The sequence below is a fragment of the Cervus elaphus genome, chromosome 12 (genome assembly GCF_910594005.1).
Source record: "Cervus elaphus chromosome 12, mCerEla1.1, whole genome shotgun sequence".
Taxonomy (NCBI): Eukaryota; Metazoa; Chordata; class Mammalia; order Artiodactyla; family Cervidae; genus Cervus; species Cervus elaphus.
The window spans coordinates 11,110,403-11,130,431 of NC_057826.1; the positions used below are offsets into that span (position 1 = coordinate 11,110,403).

Genomic DNA, 20,029 nt, shown 5'->3' on the forward strand with positions numbered 1-20,029 from the left:
AAGTCCAGTAGCAGGGTGAACTCCAGGATTGGTTGTTTCAGCAACTCCATGATGTCATCAAGGAGACCTCTCTGCCACCCCTGGATTTTGTGTTATTCTCACACTAGTCACAAAATAGTTGCTATCTGAGAGTGATGCCCCCAAATCACCAAGTCCAGAGGTAGGAGAGAAGTTATTATATCATCTGGCAATCTCTTAGCAAGTGTTCTCTCTTCTAAATCTGCCCCATATCTGTTTCTAAAAATTTATTTAATTTATTTGTTTGGGTGCGGCAGGCCTTAGCTGTAAGCCTGCAGGAATTTTAGTTGTAGCATGCAAACTCTTAGTTGCAGCATGTGGGGTCTAGCTCCCTGACCAGGGATGGGACCCGAGTCCACTGTGTTGGGAGCATGGAGTCTTAGCCACCGGACCAATGCCCCAATACCTCTTTGACCAGGATTGGTTACTCCTGACCCCATCACTGACAGAAGTTATGGAGTTATTAGTATTTACTTGAGTAAATACTTTGGGGGTGGAGTGGATAATAGGGAGTCAGCTCCTTTTGCTCGAGTCCAGACAGAAATAAATATTGAATGGCTAGCCTACTGTGTGTGGGCTTCCCCAGTGGTTCAGTGGTAAAAAATCCTCCTGCAATGCAGAAGACAGGTTTGATCCCTGGGTCCAGAAGATCCCCTGGAGAAGGAAATGGCAACCCACTCCAGTATTCTTGCCTGGGAAATCCTATAGACAAAGAAGACTGGTGGGCTACAGTCCATGGGCTCGCAAAGAATCGGATATGACTTAGGAACCAAACAACAACCACAACAAGCCTACCGTGTGTACATAGCAGGACCTCACACAAAAATAATAAACCAAAACCAAACAAAGTAATCTTCCTTCTTTGGACACTTCAAAAGCACTCCAGAAAATTTATTTTTCCAAAGTCTGTTGTCCTGCCCATAACATAAGAAAAAGATATTCAACTAACTTTTCAAGTTGGCTTATAAAGAGAGGGAAAATTTGAATGTTTCTCATATAACAGGTAATACTCTGGAAAGTTTACAATAAGAACTGTGTTATATTTTACAAACATCTTACAAAATAAGTATTTCTATATCCTTTATGAAAAACAAAAAACTTGGCCTAATTAAACTGATGAAAGTCACACAACAATTTTTGCCATTCTCCAAAGTCCATGTATATTCTATCATTTTAAGAATAAAATAAAATTATATGTATGGCTATAGTTGAATCTGCATATTTGAGCATTTTTAAAGGATTCTGAATCAATAGCTTGCCTAGATCTTGATAGCTGGATATCATTTTTAGCTTCCAAGGGCTCACAGGAGATGTGAAGAGCAATAATCTTCAAACTTGAACAAATAAAGATCAAAAGTGATAGATCACCTAGAAGCAGACTCCAGAGCTGTGTCTCTATTTGATGACTCACATGTAATAAAGACAGTGCCTAATTATTCTAAAAACACTTCAGGAGGGCTGTTCTGCTAATGTTTTTGGAAATGGGTATTATGGAAGCAAAGTGGACAAAAATACAGACTCTTTCCACCTGAAGGCAAGTTATTTATTCCACTCAGTTTGGGTTTTTGTCTTTGTGTTTTTAACCTTTGACTCCGTGTCTACTCTGCACAGATATTGACCAAACCATAGCTGCTGGGATGTGAAATTAGGTGATTTAAAATTTCACTTCTGATTCCCAGGAATGCTTCAGGGCATACTGTGATGTGCTTTAGGGCATAAAATGATCTCAGGCTGAGGCTAAGGGGGGAAAGAAAAATCTCTGCAGTAACAATAAATATTGCATGGTGGCTAGGTGGTTAGAAAATAGTCCTTAAACATTTTCTGAGAAGCCAGCTATACTTTTCATCAAATCAAGTTATAAGGCAGGAAACTAAACTATATCAACTGTTGGCTTATTACACATTGGAAACTCTCTACGTTATTCAATATGTTGTAAATTGTTCTTACCAGTTCAAAGATGAAATTCACTTTTTTTTTTTTTTCTAAACTAGTTTTGGATCAATGCCTAGAGCTAAAAATAAATATAAAACCTCTGGGAGAGTTTTGGTACACCAGATTTTAATTTGTCCATGGTAATGAGGGGAAAAGGAGATGGTAACTCCTGAATGTCCAGTTCTAAAGAATGGAGTATTAGTGTAGAAAACCAGATAATCCTACCAGGGCTTTGATTGATCTGTCATTTGCATAATCAGGAGTAAAGGACAATCCTAGAGTATAGTCTCCCAAATAACTTTTATCTGTGTTACCAGAAAACAATGAAACATTGACTCAGTGCTTCCTGAACGTGTTCCTTTCTACCCTCTGGCAGAGCTTCTAATAAGCCAACTGATCAGAAAACAGTGGAGGAAAGTAGGCAGAAAGAGAAACAAGGAATCTGGGTTAATTTCCAAACTGAATAATCAGCTTCCTACTAAAAAAGGGAGTTGGCAAGGCTGTATGGAAGGTTCCATGATTCCTTCACTCCCATTGTGGCCGCAGTATGTGAGCTGGCAAGAGAGACCTGCAAATACTATGGATAAACCTAATCATTTCTCAAAGGCTCCCATTTAACTCACTGTAATTTAAGATTACACAGCCCTACTTGCCCTGCATACATCCTCCTCTGTGTTGAGTCTACAACTTGCTTGAGAACCTAACATTCATCACCCTGAATGGTGTGTTAACGTGGAGTGCTTTGTAGTTGGTGATACACTTGGGAATTTGCAAGTTTGGCCCGGGAAAAAGAAATCTGTCCTCCCTCTCAGAATCTTGGAAATACTTGGCCACTATCCCAGTGGCTCATATTCCCTGATTCCCTACTCTAGCCATCTTTTTATGATTAAAAAAAAAAAATCTTAATTGTGTCACTCCAGGTTGGTGGAGAATAAAGATCTGGGTGGGGTAATGGGTTTGTGTCTTGCACAGCCTAGCTACTGCCCAACAGAGCAGAAATTATTCAAATCCTTAGAAAGTCTGCATTGCTCTATTAACACACCGATTTTACATGTAAGGAAGTGGAACTCAGAGCGTTTAAATGACTTACCCAACTTCACACTGTGTTGGAGTCAGGATTTAGACACACACATTGGTCTGATGCTGAAGCTCACTCTGTCTCCACCATATCATGCTATCTCCCAAATGTATACAAAGGGAAAAGAGTAAACACAAACAGGTCAAGTGGAAAATTGTCTCTAAGTAAAAAGGTATTTGACATGTAATAAGCATTTAATAAAAGCTTTCATTTTCTTGAATGAAGAAGTAAATTAATTAGCAAGTGATTTTTAGATTTTTTCCTCCTTCATTCTTGCTTAAATTTAAAAAAAAGAGTATTCATTATTTTTGCAATTCCTAAAAAGAAGGAAATGAGAGAAAAAAAAGACTTGCCCTTTTTCACAGATGTAGAAAGTAGTTCCAGAAATTAAAAATACCTGCAAAAAATTTTTGGATGAGGAATGGTCTTTAGAGTTCAAGTCATCAAATTTAGCACTGAATCAATTATTGTTGGTTTAGTGGATTCAGTTCTTAGAATGGTCAGTGTCATAAAGTGACCATGTAGTTCTCTTTCCCTTGACTTTCCATCTGTGAGCAGATTTTAATCTCTATCATCTACCCAGGAGAATGAGATGTTCTAGTGAGTACAGAAATATAAAGTACTCTCAGAAGTTTGGATAAAAGGCCTTGGGATTAGAGAAAAGTGTTAAGTAAAGTTGCAAGCCAGTACACATTCAACAATTACTTGATTTATAGTCCACAAGGATTTGAACACATCATGGAGAAGTACAGAAAGGAAAGAAGTGACTGCCAATGTGTATCCACAGACTTTCCCGTATCATAATTGCATGAGAAGAATTAAGAATTAAGACAAAGTCTGCCTTTGTCTCCCTAGTGTGAGATGGAGAGCCATGTCTAATCTTTGGATCTCAAGCATAAAGTAAGAGAGATATATAGAGATTCTTGATATTTGGAAAACAGAATTTTGGAGAGCAAATCTCCTCTCCTTATGATTTCTAAATTTAGAGATGTGTCATCATGGAGAATACTGGGAACAGAAGCTTAACAAATTACACAGATGACTTAGGGCAAAAATGCTCAACCCTACACAGTACTATCAATTGCATGAAAGAGCAGTTCTGTTGTCTAGGGCAGTACTGTTCAGTAGAACTTTCTATGATGATGGGAATGTTCTATTCTGAACCATCCGAAACAAAAGCCACTAGCTGTGAATCAGCAATTGAACTGTGACTAGTGTGACTGAGGAACTGAAATACTAATCTTATTTAATTTTAGTTAATTTGTGTACAAATTTCAAGAGCCACATGTTGCTCGTGGCCTAGGTATAGAGACAACTTGTACCAGAAGTTTCTATTTCATTGCCTCTAGACTAAGCAGCATTAATTCCAATGGCTATGCTGGCTTGTTGAACTCAGGAGGGTCAGAAGGCCCCTCTTGGAAATCAGACTTCAGTGGGAAAAGATTTCCCCCCCGTTATTCCATGACTCTTAAGATCTTCTTAAGAAGGGCATCATCTCACAGTAGGGCTTCCCTGGTGGCTCAGATGGTAAAGAGTTTGCCTTCTATTCAGGAGACCCAGGTTCAATCTCTGGGTTGGGAAGATCCCCTGGAGAAGGAAATGGCAACCTTTTCCAGTATTCTTGCCTGGAGAATCCCTTGGAAAGAAGAACTTGGCAGGCTACAACCCATGGGGTCACAAAGTGTTGGACATGACTGAGCGACCAACACTTTGACTGTCATAAGGAACCCAAAGACTCCTTTGAGCAACTGTTGGCTTCTTCACTGAGTGGCTAATTCTCTGAGTGAGTGAGTGTAAGTCACTCAGTCAGGTCCGACTCTTCGCAACTCCATGGACTGTAGCCCACCAGGCTCCCCCGTCCATGGGATTCTTCAGGCAAGAATAACTGGAGTGGATTGCCATTTCCTTCTCCAGAGGATCATCCAGACCTAGGGAAGGAACCCCCAGGTCTGCTGTATTGTAGGCAGATTCTTTACTGGCTGAGCTACCAGGGAAGTCCACTTCTCTGAAGATAATGCCAAGAGACAGACTGACATAAGACTCCTCAAGAACACTTATTCCATGTGAATCCTTCTGTGTCCTTCAGTATCCATACACACATTTATTCATGCAAAAAATATTGAGTGTCTATCATGGGCCAGATGCTGTTCTTGCAAGGGTAATTTTCTCCCACGACTATACTGATCCCATATGCACATTGCAGGGAAGCATGGAATGGAGGCAGGAGCTCTGGAATCAGACCAACCTGAAATAGCACTGATTCCTAGACCAGAGTTTGGCAAAAATTTTACTGTAAAGGGCCACATAATAAATGTTTTATGCTCTGTGAACCACAGAAATTCTTTCACATCTATTCAACTCTACATTTGTGTCAAATAAACCATGAACAATACATAATCATATGAGCTTGGCTGTGTTCCCAATAAAACTTTATTTATGGGGCTGAAATTTGAATTTCATCTATTTTTCCTGTATAATAAAATCTTCAGATTTTTTTCAATCATGAAAAGGTAAAAATGATTTCTTAGCTTATGGGCCACACATAGACAGGTGGCAGAATATGTTTGGCCCACAGGCTAACATAGCTTGCTGGTCCCTGGCCTAGAACATAATAAATGAGAAAATGTCTATGGTATAATGTAACTAAAAACTCTTTATGAACATCTTAGCATTTCTAGAACATCACTTGACTGTTTATATGGAGTCTTACGTTGATTTTCTTTTATTTGGATTGCTAGGATTTTTCTACATTTTAGTCATTAGTTGTTCATAATGACTTTATGTGGATTATTACACAAGTTAGAAGCTATAAATATTTTAAGATTTTTGTTATGTTATTGCCAGTTTGTTTTCTAGCAGTTTGTAGAAACTATGTTTTGCCATAGCCCTGACTAGTCTTTTTCAAATTTCCTAACATTTGGTCTTTTTGTAGGTAGCTCTGTAGCTTCATTACCTAGGGTCTTAATTCTATATTTTAGAAAGTCCTTCAAACCTACTCTAAAGACAAGTAGACTGAATTATCCTGACTAAAATTTTCCCAAGCAACTGAAAAAGGAGTTAACATTTATTAAATGAAAAAACTCCTACTAGGAATCTGGGTTACTGGCTGGGTTAGAAAGATTTGACAGTGTATTAAGGGTCAGAGAGATAGATGGGTAAGAAAGTAATATGCATACTATAAAAGTCATCTGTTGTTTAGAATGCAGAATTCAGGGGATTCCCTGGAGGTCCAGGGATTAGGACTTGGAAATTTCACTGCCATGGCCCAGGTTCAACCCCTGGTTGGGGAACTAAGATCCACAAGCTGCATGGCATGGCCAAAAACAACAAAAACAAACAAAAAAACAAAGTGAAAATTTCAATGATTTTAACTGTGTCCCTATAGATCTGCCTGTTCTGAAATTTTAATATAAATGAAATAATATAATATGTAGTCTTTTGTGACTATAATATGACTTTGTATGACAATCTAATGTTTTTGAGGGTCATCCATGTTGTAGTATGTATTACTGCTTCATTCTTTTTTATTGCTGAATAGTATTCCACTGTACAGATGTAACACATTTTGCTTATGCATTCATCAGTTGATGAGCATTTGGGTTATTTCTACTTTTAGGTTATTTTGAATACTGCTGTGAATATTCATGTACAAGTTCTTGTGTGGACACAAGGTTTCCATTTCCCTTGGATATAACTAGGAATGGAACTTTTGGATCATATGATGAACTCTTTCCTGGCCATCAGATGGGCTTCCCTGGTGGCTCAGAAGGTAAAGAGTCTGCTTGCAGTGTGGGAGACCCAGGTTTGATCCATGGGTCAGGAAGATCCCCTGGAGAAGGGAATGGCAACCCACTCCAGTACTCTTGCCTGGAGAATCCCACGGACAGAGGAGCCTGGTGGGCTACAAGTCCATGGGATCACAGAGAGTTAGACACGACTGAGTGACCAAGTCCATATATGATGACTCTATGTTCAACATTTTAGGAGCTTCCAGATGGTTTTCCGAAGTGGCTACACTGTTTTATATTTCTACCAGCAATATATGAGGGCTTCTATTTTTTCACATCCTCATCATCACTTGTCTGGCTTTTAAAATGCTATTCATCCTTGTGGACATGAAATAGTGTCACATCATGATTTTGATTTGTGTTTCCGGCATGACTTTGATGCTCAGCATCTTTTTATGTGCTCATTGGCCATTTAAATAGCTTATTTAGACAGCTCTTTAGATTCTTAGCCTATGGGCTAAGATTTTAATATTGGGTTATTTATCTTTATGTTGTTGAGCTTTAAGAGGTTATCTTTATATTTTCTAGATGAAAGTCCTTTGTAATATATATGACTTACAGGTACTTCCCCCAATTCTGTGGGTCTACTTTCTTGACTGTGTCCTTTGAAAGTGCAAGAGTTTTTGATTGTGAAGTCCAATTTATCTAATTTTTCTTTTGCTGCTTGTGCTTTTAAAGTGTTATCTAGTAAATTTTTGCTAAGTCAGATCATAGACATGTATTCCTTCGTCTTCTTCTAAAAGTTTTATAGTTTTCTACAACTTATTTTAGGTTGTCTTTTACATTTAGGTCTCTGCTCCTCTTTGAGCTAATTTTTATACATGATAAGAGGCAGGCATTCAAGGAGGGCATGGCAACCCACTCCAGTATTCTTGCCCGGAGAATTCCATGGACAGAGGACCCTGGCAGGCTACAGTCCATAGGGTCACACAGAGTCAGACACTACTGAAGCAATTTAGCACGCACACATGAGGTAGGCATTCAACTTCATTCTTTTGTATGCAAATATCCAGTCGTCCCAGGACCATTAGTCAGAAAGACTATTCTAAGACTTGTTTTGGAATCTTGGTTGAAAATCAAATGACCATAAATGTTAAGTTTTATTTATTAATTCTTAATTAGAATGAATATATTCCATTGATTTATTTGTCTTTCTTTGTGCCAGCACCACTCTGTCTTGATTACTGATGTTTTGAAAAATCTTTTTAAATCGGAGGCGAATTGCTTTACAAATTTGCGTTGGTTTTCACTGTACAACAGTGTGAATCAGCCATAAGAATACATATATCTCCTTACTGTAGATGGTTAATGTTTTGAAATTGGGAAGCTTGAGTCTTCCATCATTGTTTTTCTTTCTCAAGAAGATTTTGACTGTCCTGTCTCATCATTTTCACACAAGTTTTAGTATCAGCTTGTCAATTTCTGCAAAGAACTCAGCCAGGATATTGATATAGTTTGCAGGGAACTTGTAGATCATTTTTGGGGAAAATCTTAATAAAATTAAATCTTCTGATCTATGAGCAAGATGTCTTTATATTTATTTGGATTTTCTTTAGTTTCTTTCAACAATGTTTTGTAGTTTACAGTGCACAAGTTTTGCATTTTTGATTAAGTTTATTTCTTCATGTTTTAAAATGCAGCCACTACTGCATTATAAGAAGCCAAAAGAGGGAAATGGTGAATGACCTGGCTTCTACACCTAAATTCACCAATAAGGTGGTTCATTTCTCCTCCTCTGACAAGAAAAGATGAAAGTTGGGGGAGGAAAGATGGGACAAGAACTGGAAGTGTTATTCAACATAATTCTTTCCTAGGACCAAGCAGTTCCTTTCAGGTGCCATGACCAGAGGAAAATAGGGATTCTCTCTAGTAGAGAACCTAATGATTGACTAGATATGACAGTTAAGGAGAAGAAAGTAACAAGAATAATCCCACAGTTTCTTGTGAGAGCAATTGAATATACTATACTGCTGTTAGATGGGGAAAGATTCTGAAGAACCATTTTTGGGAAAATACAGTGAGATTGGTTTGAACAAGTTACCTTTAAGATGCCTTTGAAATGTGTGAACAAGGATGAATTAATAATTAAGTGTTTAGAAATGGACTTCATAGAAGGCTAGCAGCAAAGTTAACTTGGCTTAATTAGCATATTAATGATAAATTAAAATGTGCAGAGCAGCTGGAATCATCTAGGGAGAATTTATAGTTTCACATGAGAAGAGAGTCTAGAGCCAAGTTTTGGGAAATTTCATCATTTACTGGTGGGGTAGAGCAGAATGAGCTGGGAAAGTTGAGAAAAGGTAGAGATAGCAATTATAGGAGGCAACAAGAGATTGCTGTGTCCTGAAATCAAGAGTAGGAATGTCTCAAGCAGGAAGGGAGTGTGTCAAATACCATGAAGACATCTGAGGAAATCTGAGCTTGCCTGAGTGCTCAGTCATGTCCCACTCTTTGGGACCCCTTGGACTGTAGCCCCCAGGGTCCTTTGTCTATGGGATATTGGAGTGGGTTGCCATTTTATTCCTCCAAAGGATCTTCCCAACCCAAGGATCTAACCCACATCTCCTACGTCTCCTGCATTGGCAGACAGATTCTTTACCACTGAGCCCCTGGGAAGCCCTGAAACAGAGCTTGACCAATTAAATTTGATGACATCAAAGTTTTTGGCGACCTTGGCAAGAACTGTTTCAGGGGATTTGTGGTAGGAGAGAAAACAAGATTCTGAGGAGCTAGTATAACAAAGAAAGGGGGCTAAAATAGACATAGTGATTGTGAATAAAAACGTAGAGAGCTAGCTGGTGGGGGGAATACAGTTGAAGAAAGTATTTTTTTTCTTTTTAGAGAAGAGAAACTTAAGAATGTTTAAATGTTGATGTCGAAGAGGCCACAGAGAGTAAGTCAAATATACCTCAATAAAAATATAAAAATAAAGGGGGAAAAACTAATTAAGATGGTAAAAATGTATTCAGTAGGTTTCAAAGACTTGGTATAAAATATAACATTTCTCATCTATTATGTTAATTGTATGTTGAAATAATATTTTAGATATATTGAGGTTAGTAAAATATAAAAAGAGATCACAGAGAAAGAAGGATGAAGATGAATTAATGAGGTGGGACAATCCATAGGATGCTTCCACCATAGCTCAGGTGGTAAAGAACCTGCTGCAGTGCAGGAGACCCGGGTTCGAATCCTGAGTTGGGAAGATTCCCTGGAGAAGGAAATGGCAACCCACTCCAGTATTCTTGGCTGGAGAATCCAGTGGACAGAAGAGCCAGGCAGGCTACAGTCCATGGGGTCACAAGTCAGACACAACTTAATGACTAAACCAACCAACCAACCAACCAACCCATTCATAGGATTAGGTTCTTAGAAAGGCAGACTCTTAGAGGATCCATAGTACACATAGAGTGATTATCTTCTTAAATAAAGAGATCATTCATTCCTTATTGTGGAAGGATGCAAGATACACTGATGCTTGTATCTTTTAGGTTTGCTGTTTGTGAAGATTTGCTGTTTGCTGTTGTGCTTTTTCACTTACAGGAAAGGAATGGGTAAGTAGGGGAGGCTGGGTATTTAAGGAGAGTTGAGAGTTGGTCATGGGGCTTCCCAGGTGGAGCTACTGGTAAAGAACCCACCTGCCAATGCAGGAGACATAAGAGATGTGAGAGATACAGGTTCAATCCCTGGGTCAGGAAGATCCCTGGAGGAGGGCATGGCATCCCACTCCAGTATTCTTGCCTGGAGAATCCCATGGACAGAGGAGCCTGGCGGGCTGCACACCATAGGGCTGCAAAGATTGGACACAACTGATGTGACTTCACATGCATGCATGAGAGTTGGACATACTGTGCAGTGGGGCTATGACAAATGGAAGAGTGTGTCAACAAAAGAGATATTGTTGTATTGCTAGATGGTATTGAGGGCTCAATGTTTGGATGTACAGGAGGACCTAATTAAAAAAAAGTTTATTTATTTTTGGCTTGCTGGGTCTTCGTTGCTGCATGCAGACTTTATCCAGTTGCAGTGAGTGGGGGCTACTGTCTCATTGTGGTGCGTCAGCTTCTCACTGCTGTGACTTTTCTTGTTGTGTAACACGGGCTCTCAGCATTTGGGCTTCAGAAGTTGCAGCACAGGCTCAGTAGTTGCATTGCTTGTGTTTGGTTGCTTGGTGGCAGGTGGGATATTAGTTCCCTGACCAGGGATCGAACCCATGTCCCCTGCACTGGCAAGCAGACTCTTAACCACTAGACCACCAGAGAAGTTCCAGGAGAGGCTCTTATTGAGGGAGACATAACCATGTGATGTGATGGAACCTGAAAGCAAATGACTGGGGCAATAGATAGACCTAAGCTGAGGAGGTGGGGGGGTTAGGCTAAGGTCACTTCCAACTTTCTTGTTTCCAACAGAGGCTAAAATTAGAGAAGAACTTGATGGCTCTGAGTGACAATAGCCAAATGCCTGTCTTTATTCTCCCACAAGACGAGACAGCATTTCCAGTTCTGTTCTGTTATAAAGGAAGCGCCAAGGCCGGCTTTGTAGAACAAGGATTCCTACCTTGGTTTCCTTCTCCAGCTGCCTGGTGCTAACAGCTTAGAGTATTTTATTACAGTCATATGGTTGGTAGCTACAACTCAGAGCAAGACTCCAGACAAGAATCTGTGTCATCCAATTAGAAAAGGTCATTGCACTAATCCTGAGCTGGAATGAGGGTAGAGAGAGATGTAACTGGCAAGGCTAATTTTGTCATGTGGCATGCAAGGGCAAGTGGCAAGCTGATGGTCTCCTATTTTTCTAAGCTAAGAGCCCAGAGTCCTTGGCTGTGATCAGATGTAGGAGAAGAAAACACTTACACTCCCAAGTACCATGAGGTTACCTGTCTTCTAGAGAAAGCCCTCAAGTTATCCCCAGCCACGAAGAACCCCAGAATGCCACAGCAGCTTTGGTACATTACCCTCCTCATCTCCTGCTGAGACTTTTGTATCTGTGCCTCAGCAACCTCACACGTCCCCTGTGAATCAGATTGCAGCAGGGACATTCATCAGGTTATGTGCTGAGAAATTTAAAAGAAATGGGAGTTGCCTGAAATGAACAAAGTAAAGCAGAGATTGTTGATCATGGAGTCAAACTGCTAACTTTCAGATAATACCTATGTGGTGAAGACCTTGTCATAGGATTAAAATATCAGGTGTGTTTCTCTCTGGATGTGTGTGTGTTTTTTTTTTAATTAGTTGTCTCCAAGTAAGAAAACATGATTAGTGACAGAGTATAAGTCAACACTTTTTGTGGAAGATCATAATGTATTTTAATTAACATTAATCTCCCATGCTTCTTAAATGTCCAGTATTTAGATGTGACACAATCTCATTTTTGATTAGGAGGTTTGGAAACATTTTACTTTTAAGTGATTGGCTCCCAGTGATAATGGTTGAAAGTATTACTCTTAGTGATGATAATAATAATGGTAATAAAATAATTATTATAGCTACCATATATTACTTGGCGCCAGGCACTCTGCCAAACATTTTGCAAGTATTGTATCGTTTAAGTCACACAACAACTTTATAAGCTGGTACTGTTATTTTATAGTATTTATTTTACAGGAGTCTATTTAACCAAGGAAGCTGGTTACTTCTAAAATATCAGGGCTGGAATACAGCAGAGTATATCTGTCTCTGGACTCTATGCTCTGTATTCTGCCATTTTCTCTGTGACCCTACTGTCCGCGTGTCTCAGTTTCTTCTGCATAAAAGAGCTAATTGCATCAATCTCTTTGGAAATTAAGGATTAAAGGAGACAATGCAATGTAAAATTCTGATAACAATGCAAGTACATAGATCATACTCAAGTAAATGCTGGTTGCGTGACTGCACTAGAATAAATGATGTATCCATTAGAAGTCTTGTACCAGCGTTCTCTCCTGATAATCAGTCAGCTTGCTCTTTGAACTGCTTTTCTTGCAGTTGCTCGAACACAGCTGACCTCTCCATAAACTGTTTCTTGGGATCAACAGCTAACAATAAACTGTAGCACAGGGCTACAGTTTATAGAAACAGAATAAAGTAAAGCCTAAATGGCCCATAGGGAAACCACATTCCTAGTGACAAATTTGTAACAATAAACTGTATTCAGCTAAACAAAGTCTGCGAAAAGGAAAGATGATGTTCAGCAACAGGCTCTTTTGAGAATATGGTTCCTTAAAACCACAGCTTCTTAAAGTGCAGCAGCCAAATTAGGGCCAACATAAGAAAATTTGGAAAGGTCCGTTGGTATGAGGATTTCTAGAATGTGAGGTCATCCACTTGGTCTCCACTTGCCCATCTAACTTGGGGACTTCCCTGGTAGCTCAGTTGGTAAAGAATCTGCCTGCAATGCAGGAGACCCTGGTTCGATTCTTGGGTCAGGAAGATCCGCTGGAGAAGGGATAGACTACCCACTCCAGTGGTCTTGGGCTTCCCTTGTGGCTCAGCTGGTAAGGAATCTGCCCACAGTGTGGGAGACCTGGGTTCGATCCCTGGGTTGGGAAGATTCCCCTGGAGAAGGGAAAGGCTGCCCACTCCAGTATTCTGGCCTGGAGAGTTCCATGGACTGTATAGTCCATGGGGTCGCAAAGAGTCAGATGCGACTGAGCGACTTTCACCTTGGGAATATCACTCAGCAGCAAGAAGGAATGACCTACTGATTCATGGTACCATGTAACTTACATTTTCCTAGAATTTGTTTTCATATCCATTGTCATAAAGTTGGTCATGATATTCTTTTATTATATTTGAAATATCTTTAGCATCTCTAGTTATGACTTCTATTTTATTCCTAATTTTGCCTATGAAAGCATTATCTGTTTTCCTGATAAACCTTGCCATTGTTTTTTTGTTTTTAAGAACTTTTAAATATGTAAATGGCTTATAAACTTATAAGAATTTCATAAAAACCAACTTTTAAATTTGCAGATTATTTCTATTTTATGTATGCCCTAAATCTGTACTAATAATTTTTACCTTCTCTCCTATTATTGTGGACAGACTCTCTGTGCTCAAAGCGAAGTCTATCCCCGTCATTTGTGCATTAAATTTCATTCCTTTCTCCTACTCAGAACCCTGGTCTGACAATTCTCATTTCTTTCCCTGCATCATGATAGTCCCCCCTTATTATTGGAACATTTCCATCAACATAAAATATGCTATTACTTCTTCAATTTGCAACAACAACATCAGTGTTCTTCTGACCTCATTACTTCCAGATGTTGCCCTATTTCTCTCCTTTTCTCTATAGCACAATTCCTTGAAAAAGTTGTCTGTACTTTCTGTTTCCAGTGTATCCTCTTAATTTTTTTTTCTTGAACCCACTCTAGTCAGACTTCTGCACCAACCATTATTCTGAATCTCCTTATTCCAGGTTATCAGTGTTGCTAAAACCCAGTTGCAATTTCTCGGTCCTTTTCTTATTTGTCTGATTACCAGCATCTAACACTTGCTCCTTCTCTTTTCTTCCCTTGGTTTTCAGCACACCACACTCACCTGCTACCCCTAACTCTATTTCTGGCTGCTGCCTCTCAATCTTTTATGGTAGTTCCTTCTCATATTATTAATATCTAAAATTTGAAGTGTGATCATGAGTTAATCCTTGGACTTCATTTCCCTATCCACACCAATGTCTGGTGATATCATCCTGTTTCGTGGTTCAAAATATTCATCTGTGTTCTAATAAATCCAAAATTATATCTCCATCTCACCTGTTTCTCCAGCATTGACTCTATTTGCTGCATGGCCCCTGTAAACCCTCAATATGACTGGTGGACCAAGTGGCATTTAGGATTCCTAGAATCCAGAGCCAGTTCAAAGCCAGTGTCTCATAGCTCCTGAAAGATCCAGATATTTCTTTTTGCCATAGCACAATCATACTCATAAAAGCCTACAGTTTCCTTTGGAAAAGGCTTGAAGGAAGGTTTAGGGTATATACGTACGGTAGGGTAGCAGGCTCTAATTTCAAGCAAACTTAGGCTCTCCCTTTTAATCCAGGGGTTCCAGGCTTATGTACAGAGACTAGGTGAGAGGTTTTGACACTGCATTTTATCAGTCTATGCCAAGTTTCTATCAGACATTTGAATTGCTCGTATTTTATAGATCAAGTAACATTTTAGTAACCTGTCTCTATCTTTCACCCTTAGAGACACTCTAATCAGTTTTCCACTGCCAGATCTATTTGCAAGTCAAAACAAATTGATTACCAGTTTATTCCTTCTGCTCATTATGGTAAATGCATCCACGTTGTCTTTGTCAGTTAAGCACAGACTCTTGGTTAAACGTCAGTTAAGCCACTTCAGCGCAGTTTCCTACTGAAAATCAGAGCACGCATTTCAAGGGCAGCAGCTCTTACTTTCGTAGCTATAAATGACAGCGACCAGAGGGTTTTCCCAAGATTCAGGTTCTCCCCTCAGCAGTGTAAACGGAGTGAGTTTGGAGCCCTCTCAGTGAAAGTGATGTGGGTTAAAGGTAGTGGAGAGGTGGGAATGTAGGATAACGGGGATGAATCTCCCTAACAGTCTTGCCGCCCACCCTAAGCCTTTGGACCTGCTTTTTTACATTTTCCCAGGGATGTTCTGGCATCTCAGTCTCATCACAGGCAGGCTATCAAAGAGTCAAATGCCACTCAATCAAAATAAACTATTAAAACCACTTCCAGTGAACATTTTCAATCCAGAAACACTCAGAAAACCATCAATATCAAGAAGCTTGGTTCTTTCTGGAATTCTGTTCCATCCTCCTTGGTCAAACACCCTTAGGATCTATTCACAGTATTCTTCATTTTCTCTCTGTAAATGCTCCAACGCACTCAAAATCTGCCCCTCACCATAGTCCTTGAAACCTTCATTGCCACAGTGCTGACGGAGAATAACCATTTGGTTTTCTAAGGACCTGCTTCCACTGGCATTTCACCATCAGTCACAAGCAATGCCTTGACTAATCATATGCCAGTTCTTATCACGGATCACTAACTATCCACTTCACATTAACAAACAGTTCAACACTCACTGCAGCTTACAAAATGACCAAATTAACTCTAGCGGACTATGTTTGATGGTCTGGGACTGTGCCTCGTGCCAATATCTTTATCACTCAGGGTTCCTCAAAAACAAAGCATATCAACCTTTTCTTTTTGAAATGAAGTGATTTCATTTAATGAATTAGTCCCTGTGTTTAAAGTTATATTTTATGTAACAGAAAAATGAAAAGAGCAAGTGCAAGAGAAGGAGGGACAGAGCGTGAAGGTGTCACAGAGGTAGCTATTGAAGGAAGCAGCCACCAACCACTCTTAGGGCTGGGGTTGGGGGGCAAGGGGGAGAGGTTGGAAATTTTAAGTCCTAGAAGCTGGAAGAGAGGTCTGTGATGCTGAAAGGCAGACTTCCAATGACAAAGAGGCTCTGCTTAGCTGTTGTGGATATCTTCTTGTGTTGGGTTGGGATGGTGGGTGGTGGGGCAGGGTGGGTGATGAGGATGGCTCTACCAGTGTTAGAAAAGTTGAAAACTCGATTCAGCTGCTGTGTTTAAAAGCGACTGCTGCTTCCAAGGTAAAAAGCATTGTTAAGCAGATGCTTACAGGCGCAAGAACAGGAAGGAAGCAGATGGGAATTCTGTAGCAAATAAATTTACAGTACTCTGGGGCTCTATCTCATCTTCCAATCAGACTACACCTTGAAGTTATAGCACAGAACGAACCTGTTAGGACAAAATAAAGACTGAATTCTTAAAAACGAGGGAAACTAGCACACATCCAATGTAGACAGAAATGCAGTAGATGTTACTTTTTCACCCCGCTTGCTCTGTGCTCGTGTGTAAAAGCAAAACATCTGTACATCTGCACACGTATTTATATAAATGAAATATTTTGGGGTCATCCAAATGGGCACACGATTTGTTTGTTCCCATAGGATATTCCTTGGCTAGAAACCATGGTACTGAGAAAATAAGTCAGGGTACAATGTCAAAATATCACCTTTAATTTTGTGTTTATTTAGTGTGACTTTGGGGGAAAAAGATATTATTCTGAAAAAAAAAATGTTCAAAATGTGATGTAATTTTTCAGGAGCTAAAATGATGAAGCATGGCTAAATGAATATAGTTATTACATGAGATAAAACTTCACTTGTGGTTTAAGAGCTTTGGGGAAAGAAAAAGTGCAGCTGCCTTTATTTTCAGGCCACAAATTTATGCTGAAAATCTTAAGAAATATTGTACAAAATTACTGAGTGATATAAATTTAGCAGAGTTGCAGGATGCCTGGCCAATGAACAAAAGTCAGTTATATTTCTATATATGAGAAATGATAAATTGGAAAGTAATATGTAATAAGTATCATTTATAATAACAATAAAACACTTAGGAAAGAGTTTATAAAATATATGTAAGACCTATATACTTAAAGCTGTTCACGCATGCATGCTAAGCCACTTCCTTCATGTCTGACTCTTTGCAACATTACGGACTTTAGCCCACCAGGCTCCTCTGTCCATGCCCTCCTCCAGGGGACCCATCCTCCCAACTCAGGGATCGAACCCGAGTCTCCTGCAGTTCCTGCATAGCAGGTGGATTCCTTATCTCTGAGCCACTGGGGAAGCCCACTTTAGACTGCAAAAGGATTAATATTTGCTGAAATAAATATAACATTAATGTCAAATGAGTTATATTATTAAATTAAGACATTGAATTAAAATAACAAAATTAATATCATTAATATTAAAATATTTTAAAATTGTATTCTTTAATATCAAATTAATCTCTCATAAAACTCGTAATCAGAGGAATATAAAATTAAACCACAGTAGATGCTCTGCAGTTACAATGTAATGGCTAAAATAAAAATTACAATACAAAGTACTGGTAAGGTGTGGAAATAACAAAAGTCTCACACACTGCGTATGTACACATAAAATGGTATAGCCACTTTGGCAATTTTGTAGATTTTTATGAGCCAAAGATATAGCCACCATATGACCCAGAAATTCCACTCTAAGGATCCAAGGAAATGAAAACAGATTCATGTCCACAAAATCATTATACAGGAATATTCATTGAAACTTCATCCATAATAGCCAAGAACTGGAAACAAATCCAATGTCCTCAAAAACATAATGCTAAGATAAAAGAAGTCAAATACAGAAAACTGTGTGATTCCATTTATATGAATTTCTAGAGAAGTCAAAACTACAGTGATATAAAGCAGACCCTTAGGTTTTTAAGTCTAGAGTTTAAGGGGTGGGGGAAGATTAACCTCAAAAGGAAAAACCTTTTGATGTGATGGAAATATTCTATATCATGATTGTGTAGTATTTCTACAACTGGGTGTATTTATTCAATCTCATCAAATTGCTGATTTAGACTGGCAAATGTTATTGTATGTAAATTATGCTTCAGTAAGCTAAATTAAAAGAAAATTGCAAAAGAAAACTAAGCCATTTTTCGTGGAAGTAAGAGTAATTCACCGTTTCTCCAGGGTTGTCACCTAATGCCTCTGGTCAGTCTCTGAGGTGAGAAAGTAAGAAGATAAGTGTAAGAAAATGAAACTGAAAATTTCCCTTGGCTCAGGGGAGGATAACTGTAAAATGTAATTTCTTGTGTTCATTCACCAAGGGGGTAAGACTATGGTAAAGACTCTCTTAAACGTTGTTGGAACATGTCTCAGATTCTTTATTAAAATCCCTTATTAAAAATATTGCTTAAAGCTTTGTTATCACTTGATATTTTAATAATTGGAGTGTCAAGGTGAATACTGCTTGTTAGTAAACATGCAAATGTAATAATGTTCATTGAAGAAAACATATTTTCTAAAATAAAAGTGCTCTGTATTCTATTGCTTCAATATACACATGTTGGAAATGACAAAAATACACCTTCTTTTATTTTTTGTTATGATTGTGAAATTTGGGGAAGCCTTTAAATTTGTAATATGATCCTTAAGAAGACAGCTATTTATACGATAACTGGCATTATAAATGTTAGATTAGAATTTTACATATGATATCTTAATTTAATTTAATCTTCACACTGTTCAGAGAGTAGGTCTTATCCCATTATCCCCCCTCTACTTTTTGCGGGGATGAGAAACTGAGGCTCAGAAAGGCTAAGTGACTTGCTCTGGCTCACAAAGCCATTAAGTGGTAGAGCTGGATGTAAACAGGATCTGTGTCTCTGGCTTCAAAATCCATGTTCTTTCTACCAGCAAACAGTGTCCAAGAATAAGGAAGTGAAGGGTGAGGGGCCAAGAACAAGCAAATGCCCTGCTCTGGGGAATAATAAAAATCTGTGAGTTTCAGAACATACGCTTGATTCTTAGAACAAACCTGGGACTTCTGAGACTTAGCCCCAAGCATTGGGAGTCCCAGGAAATACCAGTGCTTTTGCAAATGCAAATTAAAACAAGCTCCTTGAGGACAAACCAACGATTGATATAAATGCAGGGCTTCCCAGGTGGCACCAGTGGTAAAGAATCGCCTGTCAATGCAAGAAACGTGGGTTCCACCCCTGAGTTGGGAAGATCCCCAAATGCTCAAGCCCTAGCTTTCAACGTGATTTTTGGAGGTGGAGTCTTTGGGAGATAAACTGGTTTCAAGTTGAATTCATGAGGGTGCAGCTCGTCCTCATGATGGTGTTAGTGTCCTTATAAGAAGAGACAAAGACTAGAGCCCTCTCTCCCCCTCCGTCTCCTCCTTTCCCCCTCTTTCCCCCTGTTCCCTTCACCTCCCTCTCTCCATACCCACCACTGCCAGCTGAAACCACAGAGAGGAGGAGGCCTCCTCTCTGGCCTCTGGCCTCTGGCTCTCTTGGCCAGCAGGCCAAGCAGAGGATCCTCCCTAGCAACCGCCCTTTCTGGCATCCTTATCTTTGACTTCCATCCTCCAGAACTGCGAAAAATAGATTCTCGTTTAAGTCTCCCAGTATTTTTTGTTACAGCAACCAAGGAGACCAACATGGTAGGTGTGTACATAGATGCACAGACACATACATCTATACATACATGTATATATATATACACACACACACACATACATGCATGCTAAGTCACTTCAGTCATATCTGACTCCTTGTGACCCTATGGGTGGAATTTAGGAGGATATAAATAAATTTTAGGGGGATACAAATATCCAGTCTATAATACACACACAGACACAACACAAACACAACAGGTAATTCTGATGTGCAGGCAGGTTTGAAAACCA

At 39.2% G+C, this 20,029-nt stretch overlaps 1 protein-coding gene across 2 annotated transcripts in view; it reads left to right on the forward strand.

Moving 5' to 3' along the window:
* DIO2 (iodothyronine deiodinase 2) overlaps positions 1-20,029 on the forward strand; it is a 253,238-nt gene that overhangs the window by 13,729 nt on the left and 219,480 nt on the right. For both annotated transcript variants that reach the window (XM_043918910.1, XM_043918909.1), the window contains exon 2: positions 10,308-10,370. The gene's annotated coding sequence lies outside the window, so the exon portion shown is untranslated. The remainder of the gene's footprint in view (positions 1-10,307; positions 10,371-20,029) is intronic.